The sequence below is a fragment of the Sus scrofa genome, chromosome 13 (genome assembly GCF_000003025.6).
Source record: "Sus scrofa isolate TJ Tabasco breed Duroc chromosome 13, Sscrofa11.1, whole genome shotgun sequence".
In the NCBI taxonomy this organism is placed as follows: Eukaryota; Metazoa; Chordata; class Mammalia; order Artiodactyla; family Suidae; genus Sus; species Sus scrofa.
The window spans coordinates 140177960-140200725 of NC_010455.5; the positions used below are offsets into that span (position 1 = coordinate 140177960).

A 22766-nucleotide genomic window follows, 5' to 3' on the forward strand; every position below is an offset into this window, starting at 1 on the left:
TTTACAACTTTTATCATATTTAACATACCCATTGTGAAGTTTTATGCATTTCATTCCTCTGGTAGACTTTAAAACCAATCCTCAACCAGGCTTGGAGCTGGATATTGAACTGCTCCTTTAAGAAGCTTGTTGACTAAATTGATTGCTTTTGTGCTAAAATTTTCCTAACTGGTCTGTTATGGCAGGAATTATGTTCTAAACGACTTTTATGTCCTCAGATTATATCTAGGGAAATGTTAGATCCATAGTAGGTATAGTTACTGGTTAAATTCTTGATTTGAATTATCATCTTCAGGAGGTGAAGAAGCAAAATATTTGTTTTGGAGAGAATGGACATTTATCAAAGAGAGGCTCTCTAGCTAAGCCCATTAAAAGAGGCTTTCATTTGCTTTAATTACTAACTCCCCCCCCTTTGTCATATATAGGCTTTTTTTTTCCTCTTCTGTACTGGGAAATTTAATTGGTTTTAGTTGAATATTTTGTTCTGTTAACTAGGCATCATATAATCTGTTCTGTGTAGTGAAGATATAAGGAATGAGTTAGATGGAATGATGTGATAATAAGTTGCTGCGTTGTTATAGGATAGAGTCATTCTAAAAGTACCAACAGTCTGAGTGTAAATGGGAACAGAATTGAATTGTATTACTGTTACCGTTAGCTGTTAGCTGTCTATACTTTTTTCTTTACTAGAGTAATAGCCTGTTTGTGGGACCTAGGTGCTGGCCATGGTAAAGATTTCTACCAGTAGGAATTGACACCTGTCTAGTGCTTGTTAAGTGCTAGTGACTATTCTTAGGCACAATACATAAATTAACTCATTTATAATCTATGAGGTAGATTCTGTTATCCTTATTTTACAGATGAGGGGCCTGTACTGGTATAGGGAAATGTACTGATATAGGGAAATGATATAAATAAACTTGCTAAAATAATATAGCTACTATGTGCTGGAGCCAGAATTTAACCCCAGCTGTCTGGCCCTAGACTAGGTGCTCTTGGTCAGTACACCAGACTTTATGGAATGATGTGAGTGCACAGTTTTTGTTTTCATTGCCTTCCTCTTTAAAACAAAACTCTGAGATTTGGGGTCAGTGGGGAAAGGAGGAATTATTATGTGGTTAAAGACAGTTATTTTTAAAAAGGCATATATAGGAGTTCCCGCTGTAGGGCAGTGGGTTAATGATCTGGCTTGTCTCTGTGGAGGCGCAGGTTTGATCCCCTGCCTGGCACAGTGGGTTAAAGATGCAGTGTTGTTGCAGCTGTGGCATAGTTTGCATCTCTGGCTTGGATTTGATCGCTGGCCCAGTAACTTCTATATGCCATAGGTGTGGCCAAAAAAGAAAGAAAAAAAGACATATATCCCATTTTATATTTATCATGCCCAGTAACTTCTATATGCCATAGGTGTGGCCAAAAAAGAAAGAAAAAAAGACATATATCCCATTTTATATTTATCATGATCAGTGTAGAATTCCTTTTTAGCACCATTCTGTTTTTATCTGTTACTGGAAGTCGAGGCAAGAGTTTGGTTTTCTTTTGGCTTAACTTGTGTGTACACAGTAAGTGCTTACTTAATGATTGGCTTTCAGCAAAGAACTGTGGGGCAGTAGAGGCAGGTGCATTACACTTCAGAAGTTAAATATATTTAATGAAACAAATTCATGCATGCTGCTGTAGAAGGTATATATATTTTTTAATCTATGAGGATATATAGTCCCTAAACCTTGGAGTGTATTAATAATTGTGGTAATCAAGAGGAAATCATCATTGGAGCTGAGGTGGCGTTAGGCCTCTGGGTGTTGCTGTTTTTAGCCAGCTCAAAAAAGCACTTGGAGAACAACTTATATAAAGCAAATTACTGAAAACCTAAGTGCACAGTTCAGTGAGTAGACTACCATGCAGATCAAGTGAAGTATAGAACATTTTCATCATCATTCCAGAAGGCTCTCTTCCAGAATGTCTTACCCCTTACTTTTGTTTATTTTTTAAAATCGTGGTTATTACCACTTGGTATATATTACTTTGTCTTTCCTACTAGAGTGTAAACTTCATGAGGATGGTGACTTCGTTTTGCTCACTGTTCTATTCCATTGCTCAGTGTAGTGCCTGATGTATAGTAAATATTCAACAATTATTTGGTAACTATAAACTAAGTGAAAAAGGAGTTCCCTTCGTGGCGCAGTGGTTAACGAATCCGACTAGGAGCCATGAGGTTGTGGATTTGATCCTTGGCCTTGCTCAGTGGGTTAAGGATCCGGTGTTGCCATGACCTGTGGTATAGGTCGCAGATGCAGCTCGGATCCCGCGTTGCTGTGGCTCTGGCGTAGGCCAGCAGCAACAGCTCCGATTAGACCCCTCACCTGGGAACCTCCATGTGCCTTGGGAGTGGCCCTAGGAAAGGCAAAAAGACAAAAAAAAAAAAAAAAAAGATAACTGGTTAATATCAATAAATTTTTTAAAAATTTGACTGTACACTACATATAATGTGGTATACAGGTGTTGCTTAATGTACTAGGTGCTGAGAGTAGAGGTAAATTTTAGTTTTTTTAGGATGAGACTTTTGACATTCAGCATGATACTTGGACCAATTTTAAAGCAAGGAAATTGAACCATTGAGTTTAGTTGTGTGCCGGTCTTTGTTCACATGAACGTTAGGAAATACGAGAAATTTGCTACCAATTAGAGATAATGGCACTCTATCTATTGGACTGCCTTCTTGATAGTATCTGATTTCTTAGTTATCTTGAATTCTTAACTTAGACTCTTGATGGTCTTTTTGAATACCTCAAACAGTTGCAGAAGACTTGATTGAATACTCTTGTTCTTGGGTGGGGTGGGGTGGGGAAATTGTTATAGAAAAAGCATTAATTTATCTGATGAGGTAAGACAATTTAGGTATAGTTTATAGGTCTTCTGTATCACTTTAGTTAAAACAATGAATTTTGTCTAAAGTTTAAGATAAATAAAGGAGGATGTACTTTAGAAATTGTTTTGGTTCAAACTTAAATTCATGTAGAGGAGAAGAAAATTTTGAGCTGAGGTGATCCTAGTATTCTTTTTTTAAATTTTTTTTCTTTGATTTTTATTTTCTTCCATTATAGCTGGTTTACAGTGTTCTGTCAATTTTCTGCTATACACCAAGGTGACCCAGTCACACATACATATACACATTCTTTTTTCTCACATTATCATGCTCCATTATAAGTGACTATGTATAGTTCCCAGTGCTATGCAGCAGATCTCATTGCTTATCCATTCCAACGGCAATAGTTTGCATCTATTAATCCCAAATTCTCAGTCCATCCCACTCCCTCCCCTTTGGCAACCACAAGTCTGTATGTCCATGATTTTCTTTTCTGTGGAAAGGTTCATTTGTGCCATATATCAGATTCTACAAATAAGTGATATCATATGGTATTTGTCTTTCTGTTTTTTTTGTTTTTGTTTTTTTTAAGGACCGCACCCATAGCATATGGAGCTTCCCAGGCTAGGGGTCTAATCAGAGCTGTAGCAACTTGGGATCCAAGCCACATCTGCAACCTACACCACAGCTCATGTCAATACCAGATGCTTAACCCACTGAGCAAGGCCAGCGATCGAACCCACAACCTCATGGTTCCTAGTTGGATTCATTTCCATTGCACCATAATGGGAACTCCTGTCCCTTTTTTAAAAATTAATAGATTTTATTTCTTAGAACAGTGTAAGGTTTACAGAAATATTGAACAGGAAGTACAGAGAAGTCTCCTGTACTCCCTCACGCCACACCCAGTTTCCCTTGTTATTAACATCTTGCATTTATTTATTTATTTATTTATTTATTTCTGAAGTATAATTGATTTACAGTGTTGTGTTAGGTTCAGGTGTATAGCTATAGTATGGTGATTCAGTTTCTTTTCCCTTTTATGTTACTACAAAATATTAAGTATAGTTACCTGTGTTTTACAGTAGGTCCTTGTTGGTTATAGATTTTATACGTAGTAGTGTATATATTTTAATCCTAACTTCCTAATTTATCCGTCTCCTTCTTTCCCCTTTGGTAACCATAGGGTTTGTTTTCTGTATCTGTGGGTCTGTTTCTGTTTTGTAAATAGGTTTACTTATTTTGTTTTTTTGTTGTGTTTTTTCTTTTTGGATTCCACATATAAGCAATATGATACGAAATTTGTCTGGCTTACTTCATGTAGTATGATAATGTCTAGGTCCATCCATGTTGCTGCAAATGACATTATTTCGTTTCTTTTTATGTATTCAGTAACAATCCATTCTGTATATGTACATAACATCTTCTTTATCCATTCTGCTGTCAGTGAACATTTAGGTTGCTTCCATGTCTTGGCTATTGTAAATAGTGCTGCAGTAAACATTGGGTGGGATACATGTCTATTTTTGAATTAAAGTTTTCTCCAGGTATATGCCCAGGAGTAGGATTGCTGGATCATATGGTAACTCTTAATTTTTTAAGGAACCTTCATACTGTTCTCCGTAGTGGTTGTACCAATTTACGTTCCCACCAACAGTAGGAGGGTTCCTTTTCTCCACGCTCTCTCTAGCATTTTCTATATGTAGGTTTTTTTGATTGTGGTCATTCCAACCATAGTGAGGTGATAATCTTACTGTAGTTTTAATCTTATTGCAGTTTCTCTAATAAGTAGTGATGTTGACAGTTCTTTCATGTGCCTTTTGGCCATCTGTGTGTCTTCTTTGACGGTCTGTTTAGATTATCTACCCATTTTTTGAGTGAGGTTTTTTTTTTTTATATTGAGCTTATGATCTGTTGATATGTGTATTTTGGAGATTAATTCCTTGTCAGTTGCATCATTTGCACATATTTCCTTCCATTACTCTAGGTTGTCTTTTTGTTTTGTTGGTTTCCTTTGCTGTGCAAAGGCTTTTAAGTTTAACTATGCCCCACTTGTTTGTTTTTATTTCTGTTACTCTAGGAGATAAATCCAAAAAGATGGGGCTGTGATTTATGTGAGTGTTCTGCCTATGTTTTCCTCTTGGTGTTTTATAGCATCTGTTCTTACATTTAGGTCTTTAAATTCATTTTGAGCTTATTTTTGTGTATGGTGTTAGAGAATGTTCTAATTTCATTCTTTTACATGTAGCCATGTAGTTTTCCTAGCACTGTTTATTGAAGAGACTGTCTTCTCTCCATTGTTTATTCTTGTCTTATCATAGATTAATTGACCAGAGGATCATGGGTTTATTTCTGGGCTTTCTGTCCTGTTCCATTGATCTATATTTCTGTTTTTGTGCTGGCACCATACTGTTTTGAATACTGTAGCTTTGTAGTACAGCCTGAAGTCAGGGAGGGTGATACCTCCAGCTCCATTTTTCTTTCTCAAGATTGCATTGACTGTTGTTTTTTAAGTCTATATTTCCTTTATTTCTGCTCCCATCTTTATGATTTCTCTTCTAATAACTTTGGGTTTTGTTCTTCTTTCTCTAGTTGCCTTAGGTATAAGGTTAGGTTGTTTGAGATTTTTCTTGTTTCCTAAAATAAGCTTGTATTGCTATAAACTTCCTTGTTAGAACTGCTCTTGCTGTGTCCAGTACGTTTTGTATTGTTGTGTTTTCATTTTCATTTGTCTCTAGGTATTTATTTCCTCTTTGATTTCTTAAGCAATCCATTGCTTGTTTAGTAGCATATTGTTTAACCTCCACATGTGTATGGGTTTTGTGCAGTTTTTTTCTTGTAGTTGATTTCTAGTCACATAGCATTGTGGTCAGAAAAGATGCTTGATATTTATGGAAGCTTGCTTTGTGGCCCAGCATGTGATCTATCCTGGAGAATGTTCTATGTGCACTTAAAAAGAATGTGTACTCTGCTGCTTTCAGATGGAATGTTCTATAAATATCAGATAAATCCTTCTGGCCTAATGCATCACTTAAAGTCTGTGTTTCCTTGTTGATTTTCTGTCTAGATAATCTGTCCATTTATGTCTAAGTGGGGTGTGAAAGTCCCTGACTATTACTTTGTTACTGTCAATTTCTCCTTTTATGTCTGTTAACATTTGCCTTTTATATATTGAGATGCTCCTATGTTGGGTGCACATATATTTATAATTGTTCTGTCTTCTTGGATTGATCTCTTGGCCATTCAGTGTCCTTCTCTGTCTCTTGTAACAGTGTTTATTTTAAAGTTTATTTTGTCTGATATGAGAACTGCTACTTCAGCTTTCTTTCAATTTCCATTTGCATGAAATACCTTTTTCCATCACCTCTTTTTCTGTCTCTTTCTGTCTCTAGATCTGAAGTGAGTCTGCAAGAGTAGACAGTGTGTATATGGGTCTTTTTTTTTTGTATCCATTCAGCCAGTCTATGTTTTTTGGTTGGAGCATTTAATCCATTTACATTTAAGGTACTTATTGATATGTATGTTCTTATTGCCATTTTGGTAATTGTTTTGTTTGGAAATTGCCATTTTGGTCATTGTTTGGTAATTTTTGTCTTTTTGTCTTTTTAGTGCCACACCTGTGGCATATGGAAGTTCCCAGGCTAGGGGTGTAATTGGAGCTGTAGCCGCCAGCTTACGCCAGAGCCACAGCAATGCAAGATCTGGCTGCATCTGTGACCTACACCATATAGCTCAAGGCAACGCCAGATCCTTAACCCACTGAACGAGGCCAGGGATTGAACCCACAATGGAATTCGTTAACCACTGAGCCACGACGAGAACTCCTGTTTTGGTAATTGTTTTGGGTTTGTTTTTTTAGGTCTTTTTTCTTCCTTAACACCTTTGTTCTCTTTTATTATGATTTGATGACTTTCATTTTTAATTCATATTTATTCATATTTATTATTTTATTCATATTATTATTTAATATCTTATTATTATTTGATGACTTTAGTATTGTGTTTTTTTTTTTTTTTTTTTTGTCTTTTGTCTTTTGTCTTTTTGTTGTTGTTGTTGCTATTTCTTGGGCTGCTCCCGCGGCATATGAAGGTTCCCAGGCTAGGGGTCTAATCGGAGCTGTAGCCACCGGCCTACGCCAGAGCCACAGCAACGCGGGTTCCGAGCCGCGTCTGCAACCTACACCACAGCTCACGGCAACGCCGGATTGTTAACCCACTGAGCAAGGGCAGGGACCAAACCCGCAACCTCATGGTTCCTAGTCGGATTCGTTAACCACTGCGCCACGACGGGAACTCCCTGTTTTTCTTTTTTTGTGTAAATATCTGTTATAGATTTTGGTCTTCAGTTACTATGAGGTTTGGGTATAGCAGTCAGTATATTAACGTGATTGTTTTAAGGTGATGTCTTCAAATGCATTTTTAATAACTTGCATTTGTATTCTCTTTTCATGCTTAACTGGTTTTGATATCATATTTGGGTGTGGATTATTTCCTACCTGTACTGTATGTTTACCCTTGAGCTTTTCCTATTTTGTAATTTTCTTGATTTTAATTGTGGCTGCTTTTATTCACCTCTGAGAGAAGTTCCTTAAACATTTGCTGTAAAATTGGTTTGGTGGTGTTGAATTCTGTTAGCTTTTGCTTGTCTGTAAAGCTTTTGATTCTCCTTCAAATCAGAATAAGAGTGGAGTATTGGTTTAGGTTTTCCCCTTTCATCACTTTAATTATTTCATGTCCCTTCCTTCTGGCCTGCAGAGTTTCTGCTAAAAAAATCAACTGGAAGTCTTACACGAATGCCCATGTATATTATTTGTTGCTTTTAATATTTTTTCTTTTCCTTTTGTTTTTGTTAGTTCATTTGCCATGTGTCTTGACATACTCCTTCTTGGGGTAATCCTATATGGGACTCTCTGTGCTTCTTAGACTTGAGTCACTGTTTCCTTTCCCATATTAGGTAAGTTTTCAGCTATCATCTCTTCAGATATTTTTTCAGGCCCTTTTTTCTATCCTCTTCTCCTTCTAGGACCCCTGTAATGCAACACTGGTGTGTTTTTCTCAGAGATCTTTTAAACTGACCTCATTTGTTTTCATTCTTTCATCTGTATTCCTTTCCATGGCAGTGAGTTCCACCACTGTCTTCCAGCTCAATGATTTATTCTTCTTCCTCATTTTTTGTCTGACTCCTTCTAGTGTGTTTTTCATTTCAGTTATTGTTAAACTTCTGTAGTTTTTTACATTTTAAAATTCTTTAGTAAAAATTTGGGGTTCCCGTTGTGGCTCAGAGGTAAACGAACCCGACCAGTATCCATGAGGATGTGGGTTTGATCCCTGGCCCCGCTCAGTGAGTTAAGGATCTGTCGTTGCTGTGAGCTGTGGTGTAGGTCACAGATGTGGCTCAGATCTTCCGTTGCTGTGGCTGTGGTGTAGGCCGGCAGCTGTAGCTTCAGTTTGACCCCTTAGCCTGGGAACTTCCATATGCTGTGGGTGCAGCCCTAAAAAGACAAACAAACAAAATCTTCTTGTAATTTCTCTCTCTGAGCCTTCATTCTTTTCCTGAGTTCTTGGATCATCTTTACCATCATTACCCTGAAGTCTTTGTGTGGTAGATTGGATATTTCCATTTAGCTTATATGTTCTTCTGAAGTTTTTTATCTGGTGCATATTCCTTTGCCATCTCATTTTGTTTAAATTTCTGTTTGTATTTTTATGTATGTAGTAGGTTAGTTATGTTTCTCACCTTCTGAAGGGTTTGCCCTGTGTGTCCCAGGGTTTGGATTTTAGCCCTCCTAATTAGATTTGCAGTAGAAGCTTGTTTTAGTTTGAACTTCCCTGATGACAGATAACTTTGAGCATTTTTTCATATGTTTATGTGCCATCTGTATGGCTACTTTTGAGGGAAGTATCTGTTCAAGTCTTTTTCTTTATAATTGGGTAGTTTGTTTTCTTGTTGAGTTTTAAGAGCTCTTCATATATTTTTTATACAAATCCTTTGTTAGATATGTTTTGCAAATATTTTCTCCCAGTTTGTGGTTTATCTTTTCATTCTCTTTTGTAGAGCAGAGTCTCAACTTATTTTTCTTTCATAGAATGTGATTTTAGTGTTGAATCTAAAAAGTCATCACCAAACCCGTGGCCATCTAGATTTTCTCCTGTTAGCTCTATCATTTTGCATTTTACTTTGGATCTGTGATCTATTTTAGTTAACATTTGTGAAATACGTAGGCTCAGCTTCTATATATATATATATATATATATATATATATATTTTTTTTTTTTTTTTTTTTTTGGCATGTAGATGTCCAGTTGGTCTAACACAGTTTTTTGAAAACCTGTCATGCCTTTTTTTTTAGGGCTGCACCCATTGCATGTGGAAGTTCCCAGGCTAGGGGTCTAATCGGAGCCACAGCTGCTGGCCTACGCCACAGCAACACCAGATCCGAGCCGCGTCTTGCAACCTACACCACAGCTCATGGCAACATTGGATCCTTAACCCACTGATGAAGGCCAGGGATCGAACCTGAAACCTCATGGTTCCTAATTGGATTTGTTTCTACTGTGTCACGATGGGAATTCCCTGTCATGCCTTTTTGATATCCTTTTTCTTTTTTTTTTTTTTTTAAAGGACCATCCCCGCAGCATATGGAGGTTCCCAGGCTAGGGGTTGAATTGGAGCTGTAGCTGCTGGCCTATGCCACAGCCACAGCCATGCCAGATCTGAGCTGTGTCTGCGCCCTACAGTGCAGCTTACAGCAATGCTGGATCTTTAGCCAACTGAACGAGGCCAGGGATTGAACCCGTGTCCTCATATATACTAGTCAGATTCCTTTCCGCTGAACCACGAAGGGAACTCCTTGATATCCTTTTCCATTGGAGCCATGCTGAAGTGTAAATTATGAAATAAGAAATAAGAAACCCAAGATTATTGAAATATTGAAACCTAAGATTATTGAAATAAGAAACCTAAGATTATCATTATTATTGACTCATAGAGTTTAAAAATAGTTAAGGAGTGAAGTTCCCATTGTGACTCAGCAGGTTAAGAACCTGACATAGTGTCCATGAGGATGTGGGTTCTATCCCTGGACTTGCTTAGTGAGTTAAGGATCTGGCATTGCTGAAGCTGCAGTGTAGGTTGCAGATATGGCTTGGATCCAGCATTGCTGTGGCTGTGGTGTAGGCCGGTGGCTTAGGCTCCGATTTGACCCCTAGCCTGGAAACTTTCATATGCCATAGGAACAGCCCTAAAAAGAAAAGAGAAAAAAAAAAGTTAAGGAAGTAGTAAAAAAAAAAGTTAAGGAAGTAGTAGCATATTGAATAAGAGCTTGGGCTTTAGGACAAGTCAGTTCTTTTATTTAGATTCTGAATTTGCGATCTACTAGCTGTGACCTTGGACAAGTTATTTAACTATGTCTCAGTCTCCTCATTTATAAAAACTGTTCTTATGCTAAATGAAAACTATGCAATATAAAGCAGTACAGTTTATTGTTTGTATTATAGTTACAAAAGGTTATTATTAATAATAAAGAACCCCCAGGTGTTTTATATGCTTTTGATTTACCTGTTACTTTATTCCCTACACTGTGTTCTAGGGAAATAATGTGTTACTCTAAACAAGAATAAACAATACAATTTGATTGTTTATATTGTTATTGATGAATTTCTGGGAGAAACATTTACATAAGGGAGTTTAATGACTGACGTAACATAATCATCATTTAAAGAGTATAAAGTGTAAAAAATGGAGTGCTTATTTCTTCATTCTATGTGCTCAGTGTTTTCTAGCCTCATTAAATACTGAATAGTTTAGTTTTACATCTGTATCTAAAAGGCGATGGTAGAAGAGCTGTTGTGTTTATAAAAACATTTCATTTCTTTGCATACAATGTATTAACACTATCTGCTTGCTTCTATGTTTAGAATAGTTTATTTTAGGTTATCTTTGAGTTTTAACTGTAAGTTTTAAAGTAATGTGTCTTCAGTTCTTCAGTGTTAAAAAACTTCAGATAGGAGTTCCCATCGTGGCGCAGTGGTTAATGAATCCGACTAGGAACCATGAGGTTGTGGGTTCGATCCCTGGCCTTGCTCAGTGGGTTAAGGATCCGATGTTGCCATGAGCTGTGGTGTAGGTTGCAGATGTGGCTCGGATCCTGCATTGCTATGGCTGTGGTGTAGGCCAGCGGCTACAGCTCCGATTCAACCCCTAGCCTGGGAACTTCCATATGCCGCAGGAGTGGCCCTAGAAAAGGCAGAAAGACAAAAAAAAATTAATAAATAAAAAGTAAGTAAGTAAATAAATAAATAACTTCAGGTAGAGAAGTGTGTTTCTTAATTGCTATGGATAAACTATTACTTTAAAAATATTCTTTTACTTTATCTTACTACTTGATCCTCTTTTCCGAAGAGTTGGTGAAGGAACCATTTACAATATAATTTAAGAAATGTTTGTGTGTTTTTAAAGTTAGGGCTGGGTAAGATAGAGGGATAGAAAAGGATTCTTTAGGGCAATTCCATGAGTGAAAAACTAGGCATATTTTTTATTTGCTTTAATATTAGCAACTGTTTAATTGCTAGTGAATAAAGGTTACTTCTTCTCTATTGAGTGTTTGTGTATGTCTAGTAAACAAGATATTGGAATGGTAATTGTTTAATGGGCTGATAGAAATTGCTATCCTACTGAGCTAAAAAGTTTGTTTTGTCAATTAAAAATTTGATTTTTAGGCTAACTCAGTTTCTATGGTAAGGAATTTGTAAATGTGTCTTAACAGTGATTCTGAAACTTTTATGGAGACATAGTATTATTTTGATTTTTGTGTAACCAGCCTCTTTCCTAAACTGAAACATGGCATAGATTTGTTATTTTAATTAAATCTTTATTCTCAGAGTTATTTGGGAATTGAATTTGTCATGGTACTCCTCACCTTAGAATAATTGGTGATTCTGTGAGGATATTTTAAAAGATAAAACCCACAAAATAAGAAAAAGAAAAATTAATTATTGAAATTAATAACATAAATATTCTTAATGAGGATAGCTTCTGAATTATTAGGATAAGCTTATTTTTATTTTTCCAACATATATATACAGAAGGTTTTTTTTTGTTTGTTTTGTTTTTTGTAAGTTGTACCTGTTACTAGTTTCAGTCATTCAACACATCATAGAGTATCAATGAGTTACATTTTGTGTGGCATACAGAGACTTTTAAAAGGTACATTTTATTCATGATACAAATATTCAACAAATGAGGATTGGGAAGAAACTTCTCCAACCTGGCAAAGAGTATGTGTGAAAAAACCATGAGTTAATGTGATACTTAACGGTGAAAGACTGAATGCTTTCTCCTGAGATCAGGAGCAAGATAAGGATGTCTGCTCCTGCCCTTTCTCTTCAGCCTTATATTGGAGGGTCTAGCCGGGCAGTTTGGCAAGAAAAACAATTCAGAGGCATCTATATTGGTAAGGAGGAAGTAAAACTATCTCTCTTTGCAGATGTGTATAGAAAGTCCAAGAAATTCGCTAATTCACTATTACAGTTAATAAAAAGTTAGTTGTATTTCTGTGCAATAGAAATGAGCAAACCAAAAATGAAATTAAGAAAACAGTTCCATTTACAGTAGGATCAAAAGAAATAAAATACTTATAAATTTAACAATAAATTCAATAAATTGTTTAATACATTTATCAAAAGAAGTACAAAACTTACATTCTGGAAATGACAAAACATTATTGAAAGAAATTAAAGGAGACCTAAATAAATGGAAAGATGTTCATGTTCATGGATTGGAAGACTTAATATTGTCTAGATGGCAGTCCTCCTGATTGATTTGCAGATTCAATACGGTCTATCAAAACAGCCTTTTTGCAGAAATTGATGAGCTGATCCTGAAATTCACATGGAAATACAAGGGATTTTGTATTAGTTTTCTAGGGCTTCCATAACAGAGTACCCAACACTAGGTGGCTTAAAGCAACAGAAATTTGTTGTCTTACAGTTCCAGAAGGTTTAAGTCCAAAGTCAAGATGTGGGCTGGGCCATGCGCTCTCTGACAGCTCTAGGAACAAATCTTCCCTTGCCTCCTCTAGTTACTGATGTTTGCTGACAGTCCTCTGTGTTCCTTGGCTTGCAGATGCATTACTCTCTTTACCTGGATATCATTTCCATGTGTGTCTTCATGTTATCTGCTTCTATGCGTTTGTCTCCAAAATTCCCTTTTTTATAAGGACACTGGTCATACTGGATTAGGGGCCACTAGAATTACTTCACTGTAACTTGATTACATTGGCAAAGACCCTCTTTCCAAATAAAGTCACATTCTGAAGTACTTAAGGTTGGAACTTGTTTTTTTAAATTTATTTTTTGCTTTTTAGGGCCACACCTGTGGCATATGAAAGTTACCAGGCTAGAGGTTGAATCAGAGCTACAGCTGCCAGCCTACACCATATCCACAGCAACATGGGATCCAAGCCACATCTGTGACCTATACCACAGCTCACTGCAACGCTGGATCCTAACCCACTGAGCAAGGCCAGGGATCAAACCCACATGCATCCAAGTGGATGCTAGTTGGGGTCGTTAACCACTGAGCCATGAGGGAGCTCCAGGGGTGGAACTTCTGCATGTCCTTTTTGGGGAACCCAATTCAATCTGTAATAGCCCTTGAATAGCTAAACAAACAAAAACTTGAAAAAGAACAGAGTTCAAAGACTTAGGCATCCCAATTTTAAAACTTACTAAAAAGCCACAATAATCAAAACAGTGTGGTACTACCATAAGGGTAGAAATATTGATCAATGGAATAGATTTGAGCGTTTAGAAATAAACTCCTACATTTATGGTCAGTTGGTTTTGAAAGGAATAATCTTTTCTACAAATGGTCTGAGACAACTCAGAAACTACATGCAGAAAGAGTAAAGTTGAGTTCCTACCTCACACTATATATATATAAAAAAAAAAAAAAACGACGGAGTTCCTGTTGCGGCACAGCAGTTAACGAATCTGACCAGGAACCATGAGGTTGCGGGTTCGGTCCCTGCCCTCGCTCAGTTGCTGTGAGCTGTGGTGTAGGTCGCAGATGCAGCTCAGATCCCATGTTGCTGTGGCTCTGGCATAGGCTGGCAGCTACAGCTCCGATTAGACCCCTCACCTGGGAACCTCCATATGCCGTGGGAGCAGCCCTAGAAAACGCAAAAAGACAAAAAAAATTTAAAAAAATACTACTACTAATAATTGTCTCAAAATAGATGAAAGACCTACATGCAAGAGCTAAAACTGTAAAACTCTTAGGATAACAATACAGGAGTAAATCTTTGTGACCTTAGATTGGGAAGTGGCTTCTTAGATATAATATCAAGAACACAAGTAACAAAAGGAAAAATAATTAAACATTTAAAAAAATAAAACATTTATGCTTCAAAACATCAAGAAAGAGAAAAGATGGTCTATAGAGAGGAGAAGATAATTGCGTATACTTTATCTGATAAGGAACTTGTATCTAGAATGTATAAAGACCTCTTATAGCTCAATAATAAGAAAGATGAGGAACCCAAATTGGTATAGATATTTCTACAGAGAAGCTATCTATGTATATGCTTCATAAACATGTGAAGAATTACTCATCATCTCTAGCTATCAGGGAACTCTAAATAAAAACTACAATAAAATACTACTTCACCTCCACTAGGATGTCTAGAATAAAAAATTCAGATAATGTCAAGTGTTTGTGGGGATGTGGATAAATCGGAATCCTCATGCACTGTAGGTGGGAATGTAAAATAGTGCATCCACTTTGGAAAAATATCTGGTAATACCTTTAATGGCTATACATAGAGTTACTGTAAGTTCCTGCAACCCCAGTCCTAGATGTATACACATATGTTCATGTACATGAATATTCATAGCTCATTATTCATAAAAGCCAAAAAAGAAACACCCAAGTGTTTATCAACTGATGAGAAACAAAATGGGAGATATCCATACATGGAAATATTATTCAGTAATTTAAAAAATCATATGTAAAGAAATCAAAGTACCTCAGTGTGGATGAACCTGGAGAACTTTATTCTAAGAGAAAAAAGCCAATCACAAAAGACCACATAATTCCATTTTATCGAGTGTCTAGAATAGGCAAATCTGTAGAGACAGAAGGTAGATTAATATTTCCCTAGGGCTAGTAAGAATGGAGGGATGCGGGGGTGACAGTTAAGGGATGTAGAGTTTCTTTTTGGTATAATGAAAATGTCCTGAAATTGATTGTGATGATGGATGCACAAGCCTGTGAATATGCTAAAAGTCACTGAACTGTACACTTTGAGTAAATTATAACTTAAGCTGTTTATTTATTTATTTATTTTTTATTTTTTTGTCTTTCTGCTATTTCTTTGGGCTGCTCCCGTGGCATATGGAGGTTCCCAGGCTAGGGGTCTAATTGGAGCTGTAGCCACTGGCCTACGCCAGAGCCACAGCAACGCGGGATCCGAGCCGTGTCTGCAACCTACACCACAGCTCACGGCAACGCCGGATTGTTAACCCACTGAGCAAGGGCAGGGACCGAACCCGCAACCTCATGGTTCCTAGTCAGATTCGTTAACCTCTGCGCCACAACGGGAACTCCTTTTTTTTTTTTTTAAGCTGTTTTTTTAAAGTTCATTCCAATTCATATTGTCATTTTATATGGCTGGGGACACTTCCTTATAGGGAAACATCATGTATGAATATTTAAATAATGCGAGATGCTATAAGATAGAAATAACATAACTTATAGACCAGGGTGGCTTAGTAAAAATATATTGTAAGGCACATGTGATTAAAAATTCTAATGGTTGGTCACCTTAAAAATGAAATGGATTGAATTAATTTTAGTAATATTTAACCCAGTGTATAAAAATATTAAAACTTTAACATATATTAGACATAGAAGATTTTTACATTCAATTCTTTATACTAAATTTTCAAAATCTGTTATATATTAATAGCATGTCTCAATTCAAACTGACCACTCTCAGGTGTTCAGTAGCCTCAGGTAGTTGGTGACCATTGTATTGGATGCACAGGTAGAGTCAGTGTGGCTCCAGAGGAGTAATAATCATAGTAGTTTAGGATGGTTAGAACAGGTCACAGAAGAGATGAAACTTTAGTTGATTTTGCTTATTCTTTTATTGATTCAGTCACTCACCCAAGAAATTTTGAGCTGTCGCTGTTTATGAAAAGTGGTGTAAAATGTCTTATTTCCTTGTGGATAGTACATTAAACAGGTAATTATATAATTATTTAATTAGAATAGGTTGCTTAAGAAGTAGTGGAAAGAGTACAGGCTTAGAGTTAAGCATTCTCTGTGAAACAGAGGATCATATGTGAAGTTGGTGGAAGTAAGTGAAATATGACCAACACTGTACTTGTCAAGTATTTAATAAATACTACTTTTCTACTCCCACTTCATCCTCTGTTCGTTTTGAATGCATGCATCAGGGCATGGGGAAAAGAAGCTTAGGACATGGCAGAGTCAAAAAACAAGCCAGGCTGCCCAGGGATTCAGATGAACTCTAACAGTATTCTTTTATCCTCACCCTTCTTTCACTACAGGGCCCTGCTTCCTGGACCCAGAACTCAGAACTTTGTACTATTAGTACTAAGGCCTATTTAACCAGAGTTAAATAGGTTTTTGTGGGCTGGATTAAGAATATAAATTATTGGGAGTTCCCGTCGTGGCGCAGTGGTTAACGAATCCGACTAGGAACCATGAGGTTGCGGGTTTGGTCCCTGCCCTTGCTCAGTGGGTTAAGGATCCGGCGTTGCCGTGAGCTGTGGTGTAGGTCACAGACGTGGCTCGGATCCCGCGTTGCTGTGGCTGTGGTGTAGGCCGGTGGCTATAGCTCTGATTGGACCCCTAGCCTGGGAACCTCCATATGCCGCGGAACCGGCCCTAAGAAATAGCAAAAAGACCAAAAAAAAAAAAAAAAAAAAAAAAAGGTATAAATTACTGCTTTTTCTGGAACATTTGTTCTATTAGTGAAAATTTGGAACTCTGCTGAACTAGTTACTGTCTCTTGTTTATTCTGATAAGAAAATGTTTTAGAAATATTTTGAGAAGTGTTGAAATAAAATTATTTTATTTTTCAAAAATTCAGACCTCCCATTACATTTCTGAGCACTCTGGTCCTTGTGATTTTTATATGCTAGAATGTCTTGAAACTTTACCGTATTTTTTTTTACAGTAAATTATTAAATCTGGTTAAATATTAAAGTTACATTAAGTTTGAGATGGGGAGTCATAGGGTTATTATTGTATATTGAACACTGGATTTATATTGGGCAGATCTTGCTTTTCTCTGTGTTACCTGTGGTTGTGGGTAAGCCCGTTCATTCACTGATTTTTGATTTATGTGAAAGATAAAAGTTTGAACACTTAATGTGGTCATGACATTATTTGTGTCCTCACTTATAAATTATGACAGATAAGTGCTTTGAAGAAAAAGAACTGGGTAGTGAGAGGATAATAACAGAGGAAAATTACTTTGTTAGAATGATCATAGTAGGATTCTCTGAGGAAGTGATATTTAAGCTGAGACCTAAAGGATAAAACGAGTCAGCTGATAGGCTAGAAAAAGTACATTCTTGGCACAGGGATGTATCATGTAAAAGAGTCCTGTGGAAGCTAAAAACTTTGTGTATCCAGTAAATTGAAAGATGCCTAGTGTGACTGAATGATAGTGAGCAAAGGGAACACTGGCACGAGATGAGACTCAAACTAGACTTTGCATTCTTACAGAATATATTAAATTGTTTCAGGTATTTTAATCAGAGGTATGAGCTAGGCAAGTGTAATGCTGAAGTGGGAGGGATAAAGAGGTGTCTAAAGATTGAAAGAGTGGTCTGAGCTACAGAAATAAATTTGAGAACTGACAGTTCTCAAGTGATGATAATTTAAATACCATGTGTTAAAGTTCTGGGAATATATAAGATAAATTTGGGGAGAGTATAGAGGCAGAAGATAAAAGGTCTAGGCCCAAGCCCAGAAAAACTATAGCATTTAGAAGTTTGTAGAAGAAGAACCAGAATAGACAGGAATGCCTCAATAATAAGTAGGACTTTTTTGTTTGTTTTAGATAACTACAGGTCCTGAAATGATGATAGTGAACAAGAAGGACATTATTTTGAGATATGTAGAAGAATTGACTAATCTCAGCCTCTATGGGTTTATGAAAGTAGTGTCCTTGGGTGAAGTTATATTTTCCTTAAGGACAGAAGGTGGAATTTGCTGATCAGAGTGAGAATTCAGAGGACATTGTGGAATAGGTAAGGTTGAGGAATTGACTCAGATGAGAAAGATATATTGAGTAGATGGGGGGGTGGGGTGGAGAGAGAGTTAATAGCAAATGAGAGAGGCTTGCATTTTTAGTGGAGACTTTGGTAAACAAGGGTATAAGGTGTGATAGATTTAGTCCCTAAAGTTTCTTGTGGGCTGGAGGGATCTATGGCCTTAGTGGTATATTCTGGACAATTTCAAATAGTTTGATGGAAGAGGAACAGGTTTTTGTGAGGTAAATTGGCTTTAGTAGGTTCTAGTTGTGATATGGCGAGGCTCTGAGCTGACTTGTTGAATTTTTTATCTGTTAAATAGTAACAATACATTATTGATTGTTTTATGATTTAAATGAACAGTCACAGAATGGTTAATAAAAATTGAATCTGAATACAGATAGTACAGATATCACCCTTTAGGAAATCTTTTTTTATTTTTGGCTGCTCCCATGACATGCAGACTCCCAGGCCAGGGATCCAGCTTGTGCACACTGTGATGCCTGATCCTTAACCCACTGAACCACCAGGGAACTCCAGGAAATCTTAAATATACATCATAATAAGTTGTGATTTATCCAGCTTATTTTCTTGTGTTCTGTATTGAATATAAGAATCACGCTTAATTGAAAAAGAAATATTGGCTAGGAGTTCCCATTGTGGCTTAGTGGAAACAAATCTTACTAGTATCCATGAGGACACAAGTTCAATCCCTGGCCTAGCACAGTGGGTTAAGGATCCGGTGTTGTGTGGTCACAGGAGCTGTGGTGTAGGTTGCGGATGCAGCTCAGATCCCATGTTGCTGTGGCTGTGGTATAGGCCTGCAGCTGTAGCTTCTATTTGACCCCTAGCCTGTGAACCTCCATGTGCCGTGGGTACAGCCCTAAAATGACAAAAAAAAAAAAAAAAACCCAGGAAATATTGACTATGAGGCACTCAATCCATCTCTTCCTCATGCTGATTATACTCAGTTTTAGACCTATAGATAAATCATTTAAAAAGTAGACATTTGTTCTTTTTTATTTTTAAAAGTTCCTTTTATCATATCTAGGTAATGTGTTAGATTATAACAATACTTCTGTGAAAAGAATATCTTTTGCAAACTTTAAGAAAATTCACCTTTAAAAATTTACATGCTCAATAGTAGAGACCTTGAAAATTTACAGAGGTCCAAAAAAGAAAATAAAAATTTAGCTATATTCTCCTTCAGAGAAAAACTGTTTACTTTTTGATGTGTTTGAGTAACATTTTTTTCAAAAATGGAAAAATTAGAATTACACAATATGTAATATGTACAATAGGCCATTTGTAATCTGTTTCTTCATGTAATCTTGTATCTTGAATATCTTCTTATAAATATGTATTATAAATATTTTTAGAAATCAGTTTTAGTGTCTGGTAATATTCTGTTCACTGTGAGCCTTATATATACTTAGTGATTCTGTTATTTTGGAGCATCTCATTGGTTCCAATTTAGTGATAGATATGTTGCTTCAACTAATATGAATGTCTACATAAATCAGCCATTTTTTTCTCAGTTTCTAATGACTTTTTTCCCACCATATTCCTAGAAAGGGAAGCACTGGGTCAGAGGGTAAGGCCTTGTTCTTTGTCATTGTTGATGCTTATAAGGAAAAATATGCTTAATCAAAATAGGATTTCATATTTAAGAATCAGTATATATGTGTATATTTGTGGTTGTGACATTATTTATCACTCACTTTCAACCGTGGTTGGTTTGTATATGGATTTGGAGGCCTCTTTGCATTAACAAATTCTTAAAGGTTCTCTTTGGCTCAAATGTTAACTACTACTGGAGATTATATATAAACTTTCATTTTTCTTCCACACCTTATCTTTCTCCAGTAGATACCTTCTCACTGCCCCATCAAGTACTCTTATATTCTTATCCAGTGACTTTTTTTTTCCTTTTCCCTAACATTCTCACTTGATATTTGGGGACAATTTTAAGGCATTTTTAACAGTTTTAAGATACTAATTTCTCAAACACTGAGAGTAAGAGTGTAAACTCATGAAACCTTTCTAAAATTCCTTAAGAGTTAATTGCGTTTGAGGATGCCTAGTTTTATTGTATCCTCGTTAACCTTGAGTATTTACTTTTTATTTTTTAATATTTGCTAATTTGCTGGGTAAAAATGGTAGGTATATTTTGGGGTGGGAGGAGTGACTGAGGTAAGTTTTTTCTTGCCCAGCCTGTAACTGAGTAAAAACTGGAAGGTGAGAATTATGCTATAAAACCTAGTGTTTGAAATGTATCCTTTCGTCTTTTTATCATGAAATCATATACTTTCAGAGCTGAAAAGGATCTAAAAGCTTTTATTCACTTATTTCAGTTTATAGATAGGGAAAGTGAGGTCTCAAAAGGAAATTCCTTGGCTTAGTCATAAGCCAAACAGTGATATTATAAAAAAAGCTTGGTTTATTTTTTCATAACTAGTCTGTTGGCTTTTCCACAGACATCCCCTGGCCCCTCTCCTCTTGCAGATGACTGATTCTCCTTCTGTTTGGATGCCTGATAGATTTTTTTTTTTTTTTTCTTTTTTGTCTTTTTAGGGCCACACCCGAGGCACATGGAGGTTCCCAGGCTAGGGGTCACATCAGAGCTGTAGCTGCCAGCCTAAGCCATAGCCACAGCAATGCGGGATCTGAGCCACATCTGTGGCCTGCACCACAGCTCACAGCAACGCTAGATCCTTAACCCACTGAGTAAGGCCAGGGATCAAACCTGTGTCCTCATGGATAGTAGTCGGGTTTGTTAACCACTGAGCCACAACGGGAACTCCTGATAGATTCTTTTTTTAATCCTTTAGTTTAACCAGGATACTTCAGTCATTCTGAGTCAATTTTTTGTGGTACACACTGTAACTTTTTGTGGGGGAAGATATAGTTTGCTCAATTTCAAGGAAATTTGTATTTTTGAATACTTTTTCTGTTCATGTGTCAGAATCGATTCTTGGAGCAAAATTAGCGTTTTTGTATTTCACATTTATCATTTCCTCCAGAATTGCCTAACTTCATTAATTCCCTCTGCATTACTGTGATATCCTTCCTCCCTGCATTAATTTTTCACCAAGTCTCTTCCATTCTTTGCTGTTTCTAGTTTATGAGATCTGTGGTTGTTTTGATGAGCTAAGGAGCAAATTGAGAACTGTGATAGGCTGAAAAATGAACTCCAAAGATATCCATGTCCAATTCTAGCAACTTGCGAATGTTACCTTATTTGGAAAAAAGGTTTTTTTTGCAGATTGCAGGTAAATTAAGGACCTTGAAATGAAATCATCCTAGAATATCCTGGTGCGATCTAAATCCAAATGACAGATGTCCTTTTGAGATACACAGAAGAGAACAGACACACAGAAGAGGAGGCTATGTGACTGTGGAGACACAGATTGGAATCACGTGTCCATGAGGCCCCAGTTCAAGTAATATGGACAGATACCTGAAGCCAGAAAATGCAAGGAATGGATTCTCTCCTACAGCCTATGGAGGGAGCGCAGCCTTGCTGATGACATTCTGATTTCAGACTTGTGGTCTCTAGGACTGTGAGAATAATTTCTGTGCTTTTAAGCATCCCAGTTTGTGGTAATTTGTTAGTGCAGCTGCAGGAAACTAATACAAGGACCAAACCAATTTTTCTTTTGTATCTTTCAGTTGTTTTATGATTTTATCTTCGGACTCTTGTTTTATTTATGTTCTGAAGCTCTCACTGTTGGAAGGAATTTTTTCCTGTCTTCCAGATAAGTTCTTGGTTTGGCTTTTGCATGTTTTTCCTGTAGTGTGTTTTTGTCAGTTTTTTCAACTTTCTTCTGGTTAAATTGGGCAGCTCTTTCTAGATCTTTTGTTTTGATATAATGTCTATCAGTGAATTCTCTTTTTCACCTTATTTTGGATATCTTTTTCTTCTGATAAAATGTGGCTGTTATTTTTAAATGACTCTTATATAGCCTGAAGATATAGTAGGTAAACAGAGAAGTCTCCTAGCCAGCATAGTCCTTTCTGAACATTTTTTCCACCACCAATCCATGGGTACAGTCTCCTTTTGTGGAACTTCTGTTTTTTCTGTCAATTTAGTACCATAACCTGTAAGACCTTGGCCTTTCTGCCTTTGCTGAGGTTTATAGGTAATGTTTAGGGTGAAAAATGTTAGCTGCAGACTTGCCACCCCCACTCTGTAGCTGCCTATGGCATTTTCATGTTACTTTTTACTGTATTGAAGACAATCATAGTGAATTCTTAGTATGTTGTCTTTTTATCATTTTCCTTCAGAATTGCTTTTAGAAGTATGAGCAGTGTTAGGAGCCATGACTTACTGCTTGGGCCCTCAGTATTTTCTGTTTCGTTACTTGGCCTCCCCTCTTACATAGTTTTATTTCTTTTTATCATTTTCCTTCAGAATTGCTTTTAGAAGTATGAGCAGTGTTAGGAGCCATGACTTACTGCTTGGGCCCTCAGTATTTTCTGTTTCGTTACTTGGCCTTCCCTCTTACATAGTTTTATTTCTCTTATTGTTTGGTTACTGGTGGTCTTTTTGATAATTAAGAAAATCATTTTTTTCCCTGAAGGAGAAATAGTGGTTTTACCAATTCATTTCA

The 22766-nt window shown here is 36.7% G+C and overlaps 1 protein-coding gene across 4 annotated transcripts in view; it reads left to right on the plus strand.

Annotated features, from left to right (window-relative positions):
• The window catches only part of GSK3B (glycogen synthase kinase 3 beta), a 234089-nt gene that overhangs the window by 41851 nt on the left and 169472 nt on the right, over positions 1–22766 (plus strand).